This window comes from Hypanus sabinus, chromosome 4, assembly GCF_030144855.1.
Source record: "Hypanus sabinus isolate sHypSab1 chromosome 4, sHypSab1.hap1, whole genome shotgun sequence".
In the NCBI taxonomy this organism is placed as follows: domain Eukaryota; kingdom Metazoa; phylum Chordata; class Chondrichthyes; order Myliobatiformes; family Dasyatidae; genus Hypanus; species Hypanus sabinus.
In genome coordinates, this window is record NC_082709.1 from 26,681,532 (window position 1) to 26,698,605 (window position 17,074).

Consider the following 17,074-nt stretch of genomic DNA (forward strand, 5'->3'; position numbering starts at 1 on the left):
TCTCTAAAGCTTTTTTATTCATGTATGTCCCAAATAATTTTGTAAATGTTAATGTATCTGCTTTTTTCTGGCAGCTCATTCCATATACAGACTACTCTTTGGTTTATAAGGGATATCTAGGATTACAAGAGGAGAACAGAACACGAGCCGCTAACAGAACTGTTCAAAATAAAATTAACAAGCAAAAATGCTGTCTATCTAAAACAAAAAGACAAGATCAGGGCAACTCTGCTGAAAAAAATGCCTGCTCACAAGGGAAAGCATGTCAACTTGCTGCAATGTGAACATCAGAAACAAGATGAGGATCAGATTCTAGCAGACAGATGCCAGTACCTCTGGCATCTTTCCACCAGTGGACTCAGCTCTGATGGGAAGATTGCATTTTACGTTTGTCATTCAGTATTCTCTAGGCCAGAAATGCAGTCTTAGCCATTTATTTGAATGGATCATGATGTTGACTGGAAACATTGCTGCAGATGAGTTTAGCATTTTAAAAATTTTACTACATGTTTTAAATTATTTTATAGCACTTAAGAGGCACCTTAAGGCATCTATTTTGTTTTAGTAATATTTTAAATTAATTAAAGTTGCTTTTAAATACCACTGATTATCAAAAACATTTCAAAATCATTCTGGGGTCATGAATACATTAGTCAAAAGGGAAACACGACTTTCTGCGGCAATGCTTCAGTACCTAACGTCTGAGGCTAAGTCACCATTCTCACAGCCTGCTTCACTTGGAATGACAGTTGTAGTTGGGCATTCAGATCAAACACATCTGCAGGACCTCCCTACGTGGGTTTTCCCCACCTTATGAACATCTGACTTGCCCATAGCCTGAACGCACAAACAAGCATTTAAAAGCCTAGCAGCATGGATTTTATCGACTGTAGAGGAAAAGTGGGCTAATTCTATTGTGTGAGAACTCAGTTTGCACGCATTTCCAACTTGCAGTAAACTAGTTGGGTTTCAAACAGTTCAAATAAAATGTGAGGAATTCCACAACACTGGGAATACCTGAAATGAACACGGACACCAAGAAAGATGGGATGGGTGAGTGAGTGAGTGACTTTCAAGCATTGGTGGCAGGTTAAATCCAGCAAGGTATTAACAATATTTCCAAATGTCTCAAAGTTCATCAAGCACTTGTAAAATTATTTCATTAAGAAATACAAAATACCTAATATTTAAAATCACCCCACCCTCCCCTCTTCTTCTATCCCCCACTCTGGCCTCTTACCTTTCCTCACCTGCATCCCTCTCCTTCATCTCCAGCCGTTTACCTTTCCACCCACCAAGCTTCACCTATCACCTTCTAGCTAGCCTCCTTCCCCACCCCTCCACCTTTTTATTCTGACATCTTTCCCCTTCTTTTCCAGTCTTGAAGGATGGCTTCGGCCCGAAACTTCGGCAGTTCAAAGTGTAAATTATTGATATTCTTTTATTTATCAGTACAATTAAAACTGAGATTAAGTCATGATTATTTTTCATAAAATCACTCAACAGCCCTCACATCAAGTAAATCCAGACTGAATACACCAGGATAAGTGCTAGCAAATAAAGTTCAGCACTCAACTATACCTTTTAGAAAGCTTAAACAGTACAGTAATAAGCCTGTAAGATTTTTTTTCATCTTTGACTTATTTGACATGTTCCAGACGTGAAAGATTACTTTCTAGTATATAAGCCTATTAAAAGTTCAACTTATCCCTTGATGATGCAAAACAAAGCAAGTCTTAATGCTTTTTTGTAGGGAACATTAAACGTCGTGCAGTATGAACAAACATTACTTGGATATTAATTCAATAAAACACAATGGAAATATCAGCTTATGGAAATACATTTGTTCCTCATAACTTTCAATTACAGTATGTTTTAAAAGATACTTCATAACAAAATTTACATTACACTTCTTGAACATAAGACAAAGAAATCATTTATTCTGAGAAGCTATTTCTGATAAATCAAATGCAGTATTATTACAAAGGAAAACATATTGGGGTGGAGAAAGCACACACATAACCAACATAAATCATGGAAATGGGAATTTTGGAAAGAAAATTAAATTATTTTTTCCTGACACTTTTTTCCCCAATTCATTAATGTGAAGAATGAAAGGAATCACTTGCAGAAACACCCTGGATTTGCCTCCAATAACCATGATCAACAAGACTGGAAAAATTTAGTTGTAAGGAAAGAATGACCAAAATCACATTGTAACAGATGCTCAAAGAAAGACAAAGACAAGATTGAATTTGAAGAGCTTATGAAGAATAAATAAGGATAATTTTCTGCAAACAGATGAATCAAAAGAGTGCAGATTTGAGGTAATTGATGAAAGGATTAGATGAGCGATAAGGATCTGTTTTACACCTAGAAATTGGTAATGCTAGCTGAAAAGGTGGGGGTGACAGAAATACAACAGTTTATTTCTTTCTTGACATGCAAATATACAATCAGCCAAACAACAGTCTCATGTAGAACTGTCGTTCTGCAATTCCACAAATGTTTTTACAGTATGGATGCTGCTTTCCTGTAACAATGCTTTGTGTAGATATGCTCAATGATGGTGAGGGCTTTACCCATCATGGACATATCCACTACTTTTTGTAAGATTTTCCATTTAAGTCATTGGTGTTTCCATAACAGGCTGTGATACAGCCAGTCAATATACTCTCCAGCACACATCTGTAGAAGTTCATCAAAGTCTTAGATGTCATGCCAAATGCTTGCAAACCCTTAAGGAAGTACTTACTTGCTGAACCTAAGACAGGTTCTTCAAAATAATAACACCAAGGAATTTCAATTTGCAGACCATCTCCACCTCTGAGGACTGGTATGGACTTTTGGTTTCCTCCTCCTAACCAGCTTCTTGGTCTTGTTGACATTAAGAGGTTGTCATAGCAGCACTCAGCCAGATTTTCAATCTCCCTTCTGTGTGCTGATTCTTCACTACCTTTGATTCAGCTAACAACAGTGGTGCTATCAGCAAGTTTAAATATGGCATTAGAGCTATGTTTAACTACAAAGCCATAAGCAAGTGGAGCAAAGGGATAAGCACACAGCCTTGTGGTCCACTTGTGCTGATGAAGTTCGTGGAGGAGAGGTTGTTGTCAATCCAAACTGAGTAGGGTCTGCAAGTGAGGAAATCCAATTGCACAAGGAGATACTGAGGTCAAAGACTTGAAGCTTATTAATTAGTTTTGAGAGAATTTCTACTATAGAGTGTTGAGCTGTATTTGATAAAGACTGCCCTGATATATGCAACTTTGTTGTCCAGTTGTTCCAGGGTTGAGTGAAGGATCAATGAGATGGCATCTGCTGTGAACCTGTTGCTCCAGTAGGCAATTTGGAATGGATCCAATTCACTTCTTGGGCAGAAATTCTTAAAATACTTCATCACTGTGGATATAAGTGCTACTGGACGATTGTCATTTAGGTAGGTTACCATGTTCTTCCTAGACACTGGCAAAATTGAAACCGGCTTGAAGCAGGTGGGTACCTCAAACTGCCAAAGCAAGAGGTTAAAGATCTCAGTGTACATTCCAATCAGTTGATCAGCATAGGTTTTTAGTACTTGATCAGGTACCCCGTCTTGACCAGATGCTTCATGGATTCATCCTCCTGAAGGCTGCTCACACATCAACCTCAGATGGGGGCTGTAGAAGTTTATGATGGTTCCTCCAGGTTTTGATAATCAAAGCAAGCTTAGAAGGCATTGAACTCATCTGGAAGTGAAGCCCTGTTGTCACCTATGTCATTTGATTTAACTTTATAACAGACAGTAGCAAAATTAGCACTCCTAGCAGCGTGCTTGGTTGAGGTTAGCACCAAGAGGTGAGAGAGGAAAAAAATAGAATGGGCAACCCTCGCGTCTTCTTCGACGTTGGTTTTGATAAACAGCCAGTGGGCTGCATTGTATTCGAGCTAGGGAATGATGTTGTTCCAAAAACTGCAGAGAACTTCCGTGTGCTTTGTACCAAGTCAGAGGGTTTAAGGGATCAATTTTTCACCGAATAATTCCTGGCTTTATGTGCCAAGGTAGAGATTTCACAAAAGGCAATGGCACAGGGGGCAAATCCATCTATGGTAACAAATTTCCAGTTGAGAACTTCATACTCAAACATGAAGGAGAAGGAATACTGTCAATGGCAAATGCTGGGCCCGATACAAATGGATCACAATTTTTTATCTGTACTGCCCAAACTAGTTGGTTGGATGGAAAATATGTTGTGTTTGGCCGTGAGGCAGAAGGCATGGATGTCATAAAACAAATGGAATCAAAGGGATCACAGAGTGGAAAGACAAGTGTTACTGTTCTCATTCTTGACTGTGGAACTATGTGATGAGAACATTCCTATGGTGGCTGCTCAGTCTTTTTTCCATTGGTAAATTGCTATGAAGGTGGCAAAATACAAATCTGATTTGTGTAATCGTACATTTCCAAGTTACCTGAGGCTTTTGCCCAGGTTGGAGCCTGAACCATCAATTTTCAGTGATCTGTGGCAGTGCTTAGCCTTTAACTTTTTCATGAGGTATAATGGAATTATGTTTACTTTAGCCTTGTACTAAAACACTTCAAATAAAATGTACATTTGCTCACCAAAAAAAAAGGCACAGTAACCACAATTGTCTAGCATCCTTTGTTGATTCAAGTTTTGTCCAGAACTGCCACTTCGCCTGTGAGATGGCCTTTTTGGAGATCAAACCGAAAACCTCTTGTAGCTTCACTGATCAAAGCTGCAATCCAGTTTGGAGTACAAACTCAGCAACCATAAGTAGTTTTTGCTAACTAAGAGCTCCTTGATATCACTGCCATTTACATATTTCTAGCAGTTTAACTGCACTCCAATCCAAGCAACACAGTGGTGATTTCCTCTGCATGCTCTCCAACACAAAAATATCCTTCCTATGGTATGGTGACCAGAACTGCACACAATATTCCAATTGTGGCATAACTCATATTTGAAACTTGTAAATGATGTTTACAATGGCAGATGAAGGCAAACATCCTATATCCCTTCTTCACCACCTTCTCCACCTGTGCTGCCACTTTACGATTTGTATCCAGAGTTCCCTCTGTTCGTCAACAGCCCCTAGGGCCATACCATTCATTATATAGATCCTATCCTTGTTTGTCCTCTCAAAATACATTACCTTACACTTGTCAGGATTAAACTCCATCTGTCATTGCTCCACCCAAATTTAAAGAATCCTTACAATGACACCATCAATTTTTGTGTCACTGTCATATGACACTGTAAATTGGACAACTGAATAATATCGTAGAATGAAGTGAAGTGTTGATAGAGCTGACTACACCTACAACCCTCTGCACCATTGAGGACATCTTCAAAAACTGATGCTTCATGCACTCTTCTCATTACTACCATCAGGCAGGAGGACTGAACCTGAAGACCAACAATCAATGTTTTGTTTGCTGTGTCGTTCAACTAAAGTTTAATATATTCTGAGATTTTGAGGGATCTAGAAAAGGTTGATAAGAGTACTCTTCTTAAAGCACCTAGAACCAGGACCACTGTTTAAAATTAACATTACAGAAACAAGGTGAATTTGAAAATTCAAAGCTCAAAGTAAATTTATGACCAAAGTACATCTATGTCAGCATATATAATTTTCCTGTGGGCATTCACAGTAATTACAAGAAACAATAAAAGATCACATCCAACAGGACAGACAAAAGACAACAAACTGGGCAAATATAAAAGAGGGGAAATATGAGATAATAACAATAAATAATTCAACAATAAAGATCAAGAACATGAGATGAAAAGTCCTTGAAAGTGAGTCAATAGGTTGTGGGAACAGCTCAGTGATGGGACAAGTGAAGTTGAGTGAAATTATCATCTCTGTTTTGTTTTCTCTTAGAGAATCCCTGGTCTAGATTCTCTACTCTTCAAAGTTCAGTGGAATCACTGAGTATTTAAAGCAGGCATAGATGGCTTTTTGCTGCACATGATATGTAAAGTTACCAGGGGTTGATGAGACAATGGAGCTAAGGTTACATTTGGATCTCCCCATAGGATTGTGTGACTGAGTTGTCTGTTCTTGCTCCAAGTCTATAGACTTGTACACTACCTTTAAAATAGGCTTATATTTGCTTTTATTAAAAATCGACAATATCTTGCCAAGCATGTTCCAGGAGACAAAACTTGCATATTCCACACTTAATCACAAAATCAAAATTTTATTTTGTAAGTTATCAGAAAAGGCAATATTACCTTGTCTGAACGTTACATATATCAGTAAAACAGACTTACAGCATGTTGCAACATAAAAGTATGTTACAACGCAACAGAGAATTTCATCAACTATCAGGAAATTAATACTCCATTTCATTATCAGGTTACAGTAGGTCGTTAAACAAAATATAAAAACCATAGTTGTACCATGAAGAATGTTGTCTGTTCAATTCCCAGGCTGCAATGAGTAGGTTAATCTTAGCTTGTACTTGGGCTGAAATTTCAAAATACGGTTTAACACTGTTATATGTGATGAAATTTGTATCTATAACAGCAGTACAGTACAAGATATAAACAATACTAAAGCTACAATAAATAAACAGTGCAAAAGATGAATAGCAAGGTAGCGTTCATGGACCTCCTGATGGTGTTGGGGAAGAAGCTGTTCCTGAAACATTGATTGTGGGTCTTCAGGTTCATTCCTCCTGCCTGATGGTAGTAATGAGAAGAGGGTATGAAGCATCAGCTTTTGAAGATGTCCTCAATGGTGCAGAGGGTTGCACCTGTTGATAGAGCTGGCTACACCTACACTCTCTGCAGCCTTATTTGATCCTACACAATAGGGCCTCCTTCCAGGCTGTGATGAAACTAGTCAGAATGTGCTCCACTGTACATCTATCGAAAGTTGCACGAGTCTTTGGTGACATACGAAATTTCCTCAAACTCTTAACATGACATTGATGTGTTGAGCCCCAGATAGATCCTCTGAGATGCTGAAACCCAGGAATTTGAAGCTACTCACCATTTCCAGCACTGACCTCTCAATGAGGAGTGGTGTGTGCTCTCCCACCTTCTACTTCCTGAAACCCACAATCAATTCCTTGGTCTTGCTGACATTGAGTGCAAGGTTGTTGTTGTCACACCACTTGCTCCTCATCATCACTTGAGATACCACCACCAACAGTGGTGTCATCAATAAATTTACAAACGGCAATTGAACTGCGCTTAGCCACACAGCCATAAGTATAACGAGAACATAGCGATAGGCTATGCACACATCCTTGAGGTGTGTTTGTGTCGACTGTCAGCAGCAGGATATATTATTACTGCTCTACACTGATTGTGGTCTTCGAATAAGGAAGTCAAAGATCCAGTTGCAGAGAAGGTTAGGGTGTGGGATTGAGATTTCATCTGAATCAGATTCATTTATTTATCAACAACTAACACAACCTGAGTATGTACTGGAGGCAGCCTGCAAACGTCACCACACATTCTATCACCAAAATATCATGTCCACCATGTTCACAGAACAACACAAGAAACAGTAACAACAGCAGCTAAACAAGCCCCGCTCCTAACCCAGGACAGATCATCTCCAACTTCCAGTGGAGACACTTAGACCTTCATCTTCCCAGTGAACTCACTGACGCAGAGGCCCAGGGCTCCAGCCACAGGGTTTTAATTTCTGGGCTTCTGATCAACCTTCAGACTTCAATCTTTGGTGTCGGGCCAGGACTCACCAATGACAATGAATGAAGACCCTGGATAAACATCATAAACTCCAACTTTTGAACACCAGGCTCCCCAGATGCTCCAGTTCAGCACAATATCTGAACCACCATTTCTGTGCACCACGATGAGTTAATCATAAAGAAAACACTCCCATCTCTGCCTTTATCTGATACTGCTGTCCAGTCCACGTGATGGAAGGTGAAGCCCTCGGACTGGAACATTAAAGGTAAACCATGTCTCTGTGACAGAACAGTTCCTGATGTCCCTCTGGTACTGCAGTCTTGCTCTGAATTATTCAGATTTATTTTCCATAAACAGTATATTTGCCAGAGGAAGGGTAGGGAGGAGGCCTTTAGGAACATGTATTTCAATCTATTACAGCCCTCCTTAGCAGCCCACTGACAACATAACTGTAGTGATGAGAGATATTACCCATGATTTTAAGAGACCCATCACTGGAAAGCACACATTTATAAACAATGTCAGGTGTCACTATTCAGAAAGACACCAAGTGATACCAAATGAATGAACATTTGGTATTACCATCTTAAAAAAATGAATACTCAAGCAATTGTACTAAGCTGGAACAGAGCTTCTATAGATTCCACTTGCAATATCTTATGAGTTTGATGCCATCTCTTTCCTCGACTGTTTGCACTAAGTCCACTGTACTTCCAAGGAAGCTTAGCCCAAAATCTTCAGTTTTAGCCCCATTCTATTATATTCAATTTGTGGCAAAACGCTACAAAAATTCAGAAGTACCAAACTACAAAACAAAAAGCAAGTAGAAAAATATATATAACCATAATAGAATCAATGAAAGACCAAACCAACTGTGCGTTCAACCAATGTGCAAAAGACAACAAACTGCCAAAATACAAAAAGGATGAAGTAATAATTAAAAAATGAGCAATAAATATTGTGAACATGAGATGAAGAGTCCTTAAAAATGAGTCCATAGGTTGTGGGAACATTTCAGTGATGGATGGGGCAAGTGAAGTTATCCCTGTTGGTTTAAGAGCCTGATGGTTGTGGGGCAATCTGTTCTTGAACCTGGTTGTTTTGAGTCCTGAGGCTCCTGTAGCTTCTTACCACTGGCAGCAGCAAGAAGAAAGCATCAAGTGGGTGGTGTGGTTCCCTGCTGCTTTCTTGCGCCAACACTCCATGTTGATATGCTCAATGGTAGGGAGGGCATTGGTGTTTCCATAACAGGCTGTGATGCTATCAGTCAGTTACTCTCTACCATGCATCTGTAGAAGTTTGTCATGGTTTTAGATTTCATGTCAATACTTCGCAAACTCCTAAGGAAGGAGAGACGCTGCCGTGCTTTCCTCATAATTGCATTTATGTGCTGGGCCCAGAACAAGGAACACTAAGGAATTTAAAATTGCTCTCCACCTTTTATCCTCCAATGGCACTCTGGTTTTCTCCTTCTGAAGTCAATAATCAGTTCCTTGGTCTTGCTGACATTGTTGTTGCTGTGGCATTATGCAGCCAGATTTGCAATCTCCCCTCTATATGCTGATTCGGCCTATGACAGTGGTGTCATCAGGAAATATGAAAATGGCACTCAGTCATAAGTGTAAAGTGACAATCTGACATGGAATAGGAATAAATGTTACATATGTAAAGGGGGTTTCTTCTTTTTTCTTTGTTACTGTGTATGTAATCAAAAGGGCTTCTTTGTTTTGTTAACTAGCAGGAATGCTTCTTTGTTGCGAGAGAGTGCTGGAAGCTTGTTGGGAAAGGGCTTCTTTGTTTTGTTAAAAGCAGGAATGCTCCTTTGTTGGGAGAGAGTGCTGGAAGCTTGCTTGGGTTAAAATTTACTGATAACGAGAATTGTATTCCTTTGTAAACCGAATGGGGATTAATGTTGTTCTTTCTTCTGAGTCTGTAAGCGGTTGTTGACGGGCTTTTGGGCAGATTGGCGTGAGGGGGTGAGAGAGAGAGGACGCAATGCTGTAAGCTGGGCGAGGAACGGACCCCAAGCGGGGGTCCGAGGCCAGGAGGTACTCCGAGGAGGGGGGATGAAGCTAGATGTGCTTGGTTGACCACTCGGAGGGTCCTGAGCTGCGAGTCGAGGAGTTCGGAGGGGATCGAATGGTGGCCAGAAGACTTCAGTAATTGAGCTCCAACAGTTGTGCACGAAGTGGTTTGGACTTTGATAAATTTGGCGCCTTTTCTTTATTTTTTCTCTTCATATATACTGTATCGTCATTAATCACAGTTATAGTAACCTTTATAAATTGTACTCATTTAGTCGCTTATGGTGTACTGTCTGTTTTTGGGTGAGGCGGGGACATCACACAGCATCCACACCAGCTGATTATCCAGTTTGGCGGGGCCGAAGGCTGCTCCCCCTAGACGAGTACGAGCTGAGCGAGCCTGAGGTGACCCAGGGGGTTACATATATGATACAAATTGTCATTCACAGCAATACTTAAAGAATAAGTACAAAAATTCAAGGAGAAATCAGTTTGATTTTGAAGTTTTTGAGTCGGAGGCTTATTTATCAAATTCACAACAAGCTATTAAAATCCCATTAGCAACACTTTAGTTCCAACAACCAGGTAGGTTAACTACTTTTGAAAATATAACAGAAATTATTTTATGAATACAGATTTTTTGATCATTCCAAGCATAGTCTATTTTCAAAGAGGAAATGATAAAACAACGAACAAAGAACAACAAAGGTACAACTTTGGCCCACGATGACACCAATTTGAACTAAACCCATCTGCCTTCACAGGGTCAATATCCCTGCCTGTTCTTGTGTTTGTCTAAACATCAGTTTTACATCTACTTTTACCACCTGCCCTGATAATGTGTTTGAATCACCTGCCAGGCTGAAAAAAAATTGCCTGGTAAGTTTCTTTTCAATTTTCAACCTCTTGCCATGAAGCTAAAGCTTCTCATATTTGGCAGTTCCATCATTTTATCAGGTCTTCCCTTGGCCTTCAATGTTTCCAAGAGAAAAAAATCAGGTTTGTTCAACCCCTTCTCCATTCTCTCCAATGGCTCCACATCCTTCTTGTAATGCCATGACAAGAACTGCATACAGACAGTACTCCAAACCTGGCCTTAGCAAAGTTTCATGCAGCTGCAACACAGACTCCTGACTTATATATTTTATGCCCCAACAAAGGCAAGTATGCCACATGATTTCTTTACCTTCTTAGTGGCCAGTTTATTAGGTAAATGTGTACACTTATTCATTAATACAAATATCTAATCAGCCACTCATGTGACAGCAACTCAATGCATAATTAGGGAAACACGGTAGCTTAGCAACAAGCGAAATGCTATTACAGCTTGGGGCATCAGAGTTGGGAGTTCAATTCCATCATCCTCTGTAACTAAATTTGTTTGTTCTTCCTGTATGTGGGTTAAAGGGCCTGTCCCATTCTGTGCCTACAAATAAGTAAACTAAATAATAAATAAATAAAAGCATGCAGACATGGTCAAGAGGTTCAGTTGTTTTTCAGACCAAATATTACAGTGGGGAAGAAATGTGATCTAAATTACTTTGACCATGGAATGATTGTTGATGTCTGATGGGGTGGTTTGACTCTCAGAAACAGCTAGGATTTTCACACACAACAGTCATCAGAGTCTACAGAGTACGATAAACAAAAACATCGAGTGATCAGCAATTCTGGGAGAAAAATGCCTTGCTAATGAGAGAGGTCAGAGGAGGCCAGACTGATTCAGGCTGATGGGAAGGCAAAAGGAACTCAAATGCGTTACAACGGTAGTGTGCAGAAGTACACCTCTGAACACACATCAAACCTTGAAGTTGATGGGTGATAGCAGCAAAAGACTATGAACATATGCAGAGCAGCCACTTTATTAGGTACAAGATTGATCTGATAAAGTGGCCATTAAGCGTATGTTTCTTTTCTTATTAATTCTTAGGACTAAGTGATTAGATAAAATATTAACACAGGAATACCTAATACCTATCTATGATGATGCAACATCAACTAACTGAGAGCAGGAAGTTCTAAAGGAAACAACCAGCTTCACACATATATATATATGAATTTACTCATTTTGACAACCGCTGCCTTTTTAAACCATGCAGGTATTATGAACAACAGAAGTCCTGGACATGCTGGAGGTGAAATGCCAGCATTGTTTGCTCCACACCATCAATGTGCTGAGTGAAGCTGATATACAGCTCCCAGCTATACACAAGGAGAGAAATGAAGGTTCTTGGCAATGCTACACACATGGTAACTACAAATAACTGGCAGAGGCTATACTTTAAATTTAATAATTTTTTAGTTTTTGTTAGTGTTTTAACCTGCTTTTATTTTATTAGTTTTTGAAATATCAAAGTCAAATAAATCAATACCCTGATTAAATCCATCAGAGTAGTTTTAAAATTATACATCAGAGATTTAAGATTCTTGAAAAACTTCTGACAATTAGTAGATCTGAGGCTTACTTGCTTCTTGAAGCTACTAATCAGCATCATTTGTTAGGTAAGGTTGATCATCTTATCTAACCTTCAACATCCTGAAAAAAGTGGGGCTGGGAATCTTGAGTAAAGAATCTAGGCAGGGGTTAAGTACAGGTAGATGCAACTCATGTGTTTAGTAGAATGATTTACAGGCCACTTTGCCGACATGTATTGAGAAAAGATCTTGAAATCAGTTGGGTATTTCATATCTTGAAATTTTCTAATATAACACTATTAGCTGGGTACCATTTTCATGTTGTTACTACTATTGTCACAGAAAATACAAATTGCAACAATGCAGTGAAAAGAAAATCTGCCCCCAATTATTTACTATTTCTTAAGTTTTTCCTCCTTTGCCAATTGCTTCAAAAATTGCAAACAATGAAAATTGTTTTTTTTTATTCTTTAAATTTACTATTATTCTCCATATTTGTCCATGGAATGCTACTGCATCGGCATATCATATAGGAACAACTTGGTACAGTTAAGCTAGCCAAGATCAATTGCAGACTGTCAAAGTTCCCTAGGGAGTTAGTTTTATTGTCACCTAGATGCAATTAGACTGGTAATTTCCACAGATTTTGGCATATTTTTGACCTCTGTATGTGAAAAGATCATCTAAATTACATAAGGTTTAGAGAGAAAAGAAAAATAATTTACAAAAGAATGTCAGAATGATGTGTAAAAACAGCTTTTTCAAATGTACCTATATGCAGAACTCTTTCAATTACTTTCTGCCACAAATTTATAGACTCTTCAACTGGTAATTGTTACTGTGTGTATTCATACAGTTTAAAATTATGTGTTGGAGTTCACAATATGTAGCTTTTCAGAAAAATTGTCCAATCCTACCTATTCTCTTCTCAGCCCCCTAATGATGCTTCATTGCGATTTAGACTGCACGACTCATAGGAAAAATACACAAGTAAACTACAGGTAAAAATAAATGGTGAGTTTACTAATGTTTCAAGAAATCTGACTGCTGTGAAGATAAGCAGCTTCCCACAGTGCATTGTGACTTTACTAGTATATCACATCATAAATTCATAAATGCAGCTTTATTTGTAGGAGATACACAATAAGGTGCATTATAATCTTCAACAGGAACTCATTTCACAAAGACATTTTCTTTCAGGTTACTATTTGATGTAACAATGCATTGATTGACAATGTAAGAGGTGAGGCAAAAGACTTTACAATATTAGTACCAGCGTTACCAATAATAGAAGTAAAGAAACTAGTTTTGACTTAACATTCCGTCTGTATATCAAACAGGTAATTTAATTTCCTCAATTAATGCTATGCTTTTTGTTTTTAAGTAATGCAATTTCAAGAAAAGTTGCCATAATAAGTGACACTTTCTGTGTATTAAAAAAAATCTAAAATTAAAACCATGAGAATTAATTAATTTGTAATTCTTTAACTTACATTTTTTTTAATTTTTATTGAGATACAGAGTGGAATAGGGCCTTCCAGCCCTTTGAGCCACACTGCCTAGCAACCCACAATTTAATCCGGGCCTAATCACAGGACAATTTATGATGACCAATTAACCTACCAACCAGTACATCTTTGGACTGTGGGAGGAAACCGGAGCACCCGAAGAAAACCCATGAGGTCACGGGGAGAACTTATAGGTAGCGGCAGGAATTGAACCCAGGTCGCCTGTGGTGTAAAGAAAGCATTGTGCTAACCACTACATTACTGTGCTGTCCCATTACAGGAATGCTTAAACACAGAAAAATATACTTGTCAACATAGCTGGTGAGAGCAAGTCCATTTTCTGCAAGTAACTAATGTGCTTGATGATAAAAGTTTGAGGGAGGAAGTGCACTGTGAGGAAGACAATCAAAGCTTGCAGCAAAATCTGGACCAGTTAGAAAAATTGGCTTAAAAATGGCAGATGGAACTTAATGCAGCCAAGTGTGAGATATTTCACTTTGGGAGGACAAACCAGGATAGGACTTGCGGTGGGGCACTGATGAGAGCAGGAGAACAGAAGGATCTGTGTTTACAGATCCATAATTCATTGAAAGTGAAGTCATAGGGTGATAGGATCAGAAAAAGATTATTGGCTTTCTTTATTCAAAGTACTGAGTACAGGAGTCAGGATGTTATATTTAAGTTGTACAAGACATAACTTACAAGAATGTTGCCAGGACTTGAGGACCTGAACTGTAAAGAAAGGTTAAATAACTTAGGATTTTATTCCCTGGAACGTAGAAGGTTGAGGGGAGATTTGATAGAGGTATACACTATTATGAGAGATACAGATAAGGTTTTTCCACTGAGATTGGGTGAGACTAGAAGTAGAGGTCATGGGTTAAGGGTGAAAAGTAAAATGTTTAAGGGGAACGAGGAGGAACTTCTACACTCGAGGGTGGTAAAAGCGTGGAATCAGCTGCCAGTGCAAGTGGTAATTGTGGGCCGAATTCAACATTTAAGAGAAATTTGATAGGTATTGTATATGAATGGGATGGGCATAGAGTCCTATTGTCTGGGTGCAAGTCGACAGGACTAGACAGATTAACGGCTCGACATAGACTAAATGGGCTGAGGGGCCAGTTTCCATGCTGTAGTGTTCAAAGACTCTAGTGTTTATGGGTTCATTGTCCATTCAGAAATCTGATGGAGCTGGGGAAGAAGCTATTCCTAAAACGGTGAGTGTTTGCCTTCAGGCTCTTACACCTCCTCCTTGATGGTAGCAATGAGAAGAGGGCACGTCCTGGGTGTCCTGAATGACCGATGCTGCCTTTTCGAGGCATTGCCTTTTGAAGATGTTCTCATTGCTTAGGAGGCTAGTGCCCATGATGAGGTTAGTTGAGTTTGCAACTTTCTGCAGCTTTTTCCAATCCTGTGCAGTGGCTCCCCCCCCCCCCCATGCCAGATGGTGATGTAAACAGTTTGACTGCTCTCCAGAGTACATCTGTAAAAATTTGCGAGTCTTTGGTGACATATCAAGTCTCCTTAAACTCTTAATGAAATATAGCTGCTATCATGATATCTCTGTAATGGCATCGACATGCTTAGCCCAGGTTGGGTTTTCAGACGTTGACACCCAGGAACTTGAAACTGCTCACCCTTTCCACTGCTGATCCCTCACTGAGGATTGGTGTGTGTTCTCCTGACTTCCATGATCCCCAATCAATTCCTTGGTCTTACTGACATTCAGTGCAAGGTTGTTATTTCGACATCACTCAACCAGCTGATCTATCTCACTCTTCTACGCCTCCTGACTGACAAGGCATACTCTTGGAGCTGGTGAGCATGTATGAAAAACTCTGATAGAAACAGATGGGGAATACAACAAAGAGTAGAAAAACAGAACCATCCTTGAGAAAGAACCACTAAAATGGGTCTAAAATCATCCAACTGCTCAGCAACCCTATCAATGTGACAGGATATAACCTGTTAAAGCTCATGACAGTAAATGTTTGCTTAATGCAATTTTGCTATATTCGCTTTTCATTCAATAATGTTCTCAGTCAACCAAAATTAGATTGTCACTCAATTCAGAAAAAAAGACACTTTACAGAAGGAAAAACAAAACTGCATGTTGGGCATGGACAGGGGAATTCCCTGTTCAACAAGCTGCAATGGATTCCCAAGAATGGCAATAATGACAAAACTTGACAGTTTTTATATTGCATTAAAATGGCTCATGTATTTGACAGCCTCTTTGGATGGGACCTCTTTGTATTCAATCACTTTTAGCAGTTGTCACAATAGCATTACATGTCAAGACTGAAAGGATAACTTTGATCTTAAAGCACTCATCATCACAGCTCTCCTTTAAAATAATACTGATACATTGACTTTTACGTCGCAATTATTTCCTTGCAATTTTCTTCCATAATAGTATTTTAGTAATTAATCATTACAGGCTACTTAATGATGATTAACTGGAAGCCTTTCTGAGTTTAAAAAATTCACATTAAGGAACATCTTAAAGCATGATAGTTGCAGAGATGGAGAACTTTAGGGGGAAAATTACAGAACTATGGACCATGCCAGTTGAAAGTTTTTAGTAGTTTCATCACACACTGATTTATCCAACATGTTAATTGTATATTTCCTCTTAGGATTTTTACGTTATTTCAGAATTGCACAGAATTTTCAACATGCTTCAAAGTCCCTATATCATATATTTGTTACCATGACTTTCACCTACTACTCATCTCCATTTCAACCAATCCACTGCTTTCATAGAATTGTTCAGTATTTTATATTCCTGCTCTATTCTTCTGTAAATTATATTTTATTATTTTCCTCTAAGTAGAAAATCAAAGAACCTTGCACCTTTTATACCTACAGTGTATCTGACTGGAATTCTAGATGAATAAGCATTGAGAATTGGCAAATGTTTTACTTTAATTACCCTGGACATTTCTTATTTCAAGATGACATTCGACTTTTTCATCTGCCTTCAGGAAAACAACATGAGCTACTGAAATCTGAAACGAAAAGGAAAGTGCTGGATATGTCCAGGGCATCATGTGAAATTTCTGGAGAGTGAAAACCTGAATTAATATAACAAAACACTTATAACCTAATTACACTGGTCAGTTCTGATACAGAGAAAGCAAGTTATCAGAAATGATTCCATTCAGTATTGAGTTCTAAAAGCTTCAATTTGCCTACACAGAAAATGAGGTGCTGTTCCTCAGGCTTACTTTAAGCTTTATTGAAAATTGTAAAAGGCCACAGATAGAACACAATGTGATTTGGACAAATAATTGACAAGCAAATGAAAGTTTAGCATCAGCCTTGCAGACTGAATGGAGGTATTTTACAGATTCCCAATCTGCATCAGGTTTCTCCAAAATGGGAGTGATAATGACAAAAACACCAAATGTAAAACAAAAGATTCTAAGTATAACTGAACATTGCTTCA

General features: G+C 38.7%; 1 protein-coding gene and 1 pseudogene across 1 annotated transcript in view; one reads left to right on the forward strand and one right to left on the reverse strand.

Moving 5' to 3' along the window:
• The window catches only part of ola1 (Obg-like ATPase 1), a 177,114-nt gene that overhangs the window by 54,395 nt on the left and 105,645 nt on the right, over positions 1-17,074 (reverse strand). The window lies entirely within an intron of this gene.
• On the forward strand, positions 3,808-4,346 carry LOC132392220 (peptidyl-prolyl cis-trans isomerase F, mitochondrial-like; annotated as a pseudogene).